This window comes from Pristiophorus japonicus, chromosome 23 (assembly GCF_044704955.1).
Source record: "Pristiophorus japonicus isolate sPriJap1 chromosome 23, sPriJap1.hap1, whole genome shotgun sequence".
In the NCBI taxonomy this organism is placed as follows: Eukaryota; Metazoa; Chordata; class Chondrichthyes; family Pristiophoridae; genus Pristiophorus; species Pristiophorus japonicus.
Genome location: NC_091999.1, coordinates 47286035 through 47290682, shown reverse-complemented (window position 1 = coordinate 47290682; position 4648 = coordinate 47286035). Strand labels below are relative to the sequence as shown.

Here is a 4648-nt window from a genome sequence, read left to right as displayed (position 1 = left end):
AAGGCAGACAGGGCCTAGTGTAACATAAAGGGAGACAGGGTCTAGTGTAACCTAAACAGAGACAGGGCCTAGTGGAATATAAATGGAGACAGGGTCCAGCATAACATAAACAGAGACAGGGCCTAGTGCAACATAAAGAGAGACAGGGCCTAGTAAATATAACCAGAGACAGGGTCTAGTGTAATTTAAACAGAGACAAGATCTCGTGTAATATAAACAGAGACAGGGCCTAGTGTATTATAAACAGAGACAAGATCTAGTGTAATATAAATCAAGACAGGGCCAAGTGTAATATAAACAGAGACAGGGCCTAATGTAATTAAACAACGACAAGGTTTAGTGTAATTTCAACAAAGATAGTAATAAAAACAAAATAACTTAAGCAATAGGAGCAGGAGTAGGCCACCTAGTCCCTCGATCCTGCTCTGCAATTTACTATCATGGCTGATTTGATTATGGACTCAGCTCCACCTCTCTATGCACCGTAATGCCAGCCGAAATAGCACAGTTGGAAGAGCGTTAGACTGAAAATCTAAAGGTCCCTTGTTCAATCCTGGGTTTTAGCAGATGTTTTTTGGCATGCAGGTACAGCAGGCAGTTAAGAAAGCAAATGGCATGTTGGCCTTAATCGCGAGGGGATTTGAGTACAGGGGCAGGGAGGTGTTGCTGCATTTGTGCAGGGCCTTGGTGAGGCCACACCTGTAGTATTGTGTACAGTTTTGATTTCCTAACTTGAGGAAGGACATTCTTGCTATTGAGGGAGAGCAGCGAAGGTTCACTAGACTGATTCCCGGGATGGCGGGACTGACCTATCAAGAAAGACTGGATCAACTGGGCTTGTATTCACTGTAGTTCAGAAGAATGAGAGGGAACCTCATAGAAACGTTTCAAAATCTGATGGGTTCAGACATGTTAGATGCAGGAAGAATGTTCCCAATGTTGGGTAAGTCCAGAACCAGGGGTCACAGTCTAAGGATAAGGGGTAAGCCATTTAGGACCGAAATGAGGAGAAACTCTTCACCCAGAGAGTGGTGAACCTGTGGAATTCTCTACCACAGAAAGTTGTTGAGGTCAATTCACTAAATATATTCAAAAAGGAGTTAAATGAAGTCCTTACTACTCGGGGGATCAAGGGGTCTGGCGAGAAAGCAGGAATGGGGTACTGAAGTTGCATGTTCAGCCATGAACTCATTGAATGGCGGTGCAGGCTAGAAGGGCGGAATGGCCTACTCCTGCACCTATTTTCTATGTTTCTATGTTTCTATCCCCATAACCGTTTATTCTCTTATTGTTCAAAGATATTTCTATCTCCACCTTAAATATATTCAATGACTTAGCCTCCACAACTCTCTGGGGCTGAGAATTCCACATATTACAACACTCTAAGCGAAGAAATTCCCCTCATCTCAGTTTTAAATGGGTGGCTCCTTATTCTGAGACTATGTCCCCTAGTTTTATTTTCCCCTATGAGTGGAAATATCCTCCCTGCATCCATCTTGTAGAACACCCTTATTATCTTATAAGTTTCAATAAGATCACCTCTCATCTTCTGAATTCCAATGTGTATAGGCCCAACCTACTCAACCTATCTTCATAAGTCAACCCCCTCATCTCTGGAATCAATCTTAGCTGAAATGCCTCCAATGCAGATATATCCTTTCGTAAATACAGAGACCAAAACTGGACGCAGTACTCTCGGTGTGGCATCATCAATATCCTGCACAGTTTTGCCCATGAACTTAGTCAGTCCATATCCCTTTGCAGATATTTTGTGTCCTCCTCACAATTTTCTTTCCCACCTATCCCTATCTTTCTAACATTTGCAAATTGGCTATCTTACACTGCAGGCCTTCATCCAATTTATTATTATCGATTGTAATAGTTGAGGTTCCAACCCTGATCCCTGCGTCACACCACGAGTTACTTTTTGCCAAACGGAAATTGACCAATTTATCCCGACTCTCCGATCTGTTAGTTAGCCAATCCTCTATCCATATATTAACCCCAACCCCGTGAACGTTTATCGTGCAGTAACCTTTTATGTGGCATCTTATCGAATGCCTTCCGGAAATCCAAATACACTACATCCAATGGATCACCCTAATCCAACCTGCTCGTTACATCCTCAAAGATCTCCACCAAATTTGTCAAACTTGATTTCCCGTTCACGAAACCATGCTGACTGTGCTTGATTGAATTATGATTTTCCAAATGTCCCGCTACTGCTTTCTGAATGGACTCCAGCATTTTCCCAATGACAGATGTTCGGCTCACTAGTCTATATTTGCTTGCCTTCTGTCTGCCTATTTTTTTAAATAGGAGCACTAAATTTGCAGTTTTCCAATCCGCTGGGTCCGCCCCAGAAACAAAGGAATGTTGGTAGATTACAACCAATGCATCACCATCTCTGCAGCCACTACTTTCAGGACCTTTGGATGTAAGCCACCAAGTCCTGGGGAATTGTCTGCCTTAAATCCCATTATTTTACCGAGTATTACTTCATTAGTGAAAATAATTGTAATAATTTCCTCCCTCCATATAGTACTTTGATTTTCCACTATTTGGATGTTTTTAGTGTCTGCTACTGTGATGACCGATACAAAATATTTGTTCAATGCGTCTGCCATTTCCCTGTTCTCGATTATTAATTCCCCAGTCAGATCCTCTTGTTGACCAACATTTAGTTTAGCATCTCTTTTGCGTTATGTACATGTAGAAAGTCTTACCATCTTTTTTTATATTTCGTGCTGGTTTATTTTCCTAATCTGTCTTCTCTCTCTTTATAATTTGTTTAGTTGTTCTTTGCTGGCTTTATAAAGTTTCCCAATCCTCTCGGCTCCCACTAGTCTTGGCCACATTGTATGCCTTTGTTTCCAATTTGACACCATCTCTTATTTCGTTAGTTAGCCACGGATGGTTATCCCTATTTTTACAGTGTTGCCTTCTCATTAGTATATATTTTTGTTGCGAGTTATGAAATATCTCGTTAAATGTCTGCCGCTGCTCATCAACCGTCCCATACTTTTATCTATTTTCCCAGTACGCTTTAGCAACCACTGCCCTCAGACCTTTGTAGTCCCCTTTATATAAGATTTGGATACTGCTTTGAGAACCAACTCTCTCACCCTCCAACTGAATTTGAAATTCAACCATGTTATGGTCATTCATAGATTAGTATGGCACAGAAGGTGGCCATTCAGCCCAAGAATCTGTGCCGGCTCTCTTGAAGAGCAAACCAGTTAGTCCCACTCCAGCGCACTTTCCTTATATCTCTGGATTTTTTTCCTCATTCAAGTATTTGTACAATTTTATATTGAGGGCAACTATTGATTCTATATCTACCACCCTATCAGGCAGTACAACCCAAATCCTAACCAGTGGTTACATGAAAAATTTCATCCAAATATCGCCTCTGGTTCTTTGGTCAATCACCTTACATCTGAATCAATTCCTATGTATTTACTCTATCTAAACCAGTGGTTCTCAAACTTCTTGTATTCGCAGCACAATTTCGTATACTAGAATTTTTGGTGCACACTTGAAGGGATTAAAAGGTTAAAAAATCAAGTTTCAGAAAATTTAAAAAACATTTTATTAGTCACAGTATATGAGATATACAACATTGTACACATTTAAGTTATTAATTATTTTTTATTCTGAATGAAACAATACAATAATAAACTATAATAATAATTCCTCACATTAATTACAGATTAATTAGTATTTTAATGTGCTACTTGAGCTTGACGTTTTTTAGTTCTGTCACTGATATTAGGGCCAATAACCGATAAGGCCTCTCTCATTTCGTGTTCAAGTTCACTAACTTTTTCCCTTTTTTTGCATTTGATGTTCGTAAGAGGTAAGAATCCTAATTCACAGAGATACGATGTTGAAAACTGCATCAGAATTATCAAAGCTTTTTTTTGATATTGCAGGATATTCTTCTTTAATAGAAATCCAGAATGCATCAAGAAACATATCTGAATGTTTCATTTTAAGACCGTGGTCTATAGAAATAGAAGTTCATTCTTCGTCTTCTTGCAATGTCAAATCAAAATCTGACGTACTAGTTCGAGAAAATGGATTTCTTACCCAATCATACTTCTCTACATCCAAAGATAGAAAATATGTTATGATGTTGTCTTCCAGTGATGCCAAATGCTCCATCACAATAGGAGCAAACTTTTAATACTGTGATTTGTTATCAAAGGGGACATTTCAAGATTTTGTTCTGTTGCTCTCTTTTTCCAGATATAATTATTTTTCTGAAAACCTAATAGCTTGTCTGTAGAGGTGAGAATGTTTTCATTTCACCCTTGCATACTGGTATTAACGCTGCAAAGACAATTAAATATAGCTGCCAAATATGCTAACTTAGCACACCACATTTCACTCTTAAGGTATTTGCAAAAGGTATCGTTTCCTTCTCTTTCAAGAAATACTGACAATTCTTCTTTACGTTCAAATACACGACATAAGACTTTCCCGCTTGAAAGCCATCTTACATCTGTATGCAAAAGTAAACATTTGTGCTGTGCATCCATAGCTTTGCAGAGCTGTTTAAACAAGCAAGTTTTTAAAGATTTTGAATTTATATAATTTACAATATTAACAACTTGATCTAACACAGATTTTAATTCTATCAGTA

The 4648-nt window shown here is 38.8% G+C and overlaps 1 non-coding gene across 1 annotated transcript; it reads left to right on the top strand.

Annotated features, from left to right (window-relative positions):
- The first annotated feature begins 493 nt into the window (after nt 1–493).
- trnaf-gaa (transfer RNA phenylalanine (anticodon GAA)) lies at nt 494–566 on the top strand. Its single transcript has one exon. It is a non-coding gene; the product is annotated as a tRNA-Phe (tRNA).
- The last annotated feature ends 4082 nt before the right edge of the window (nt 567–4648 follow it).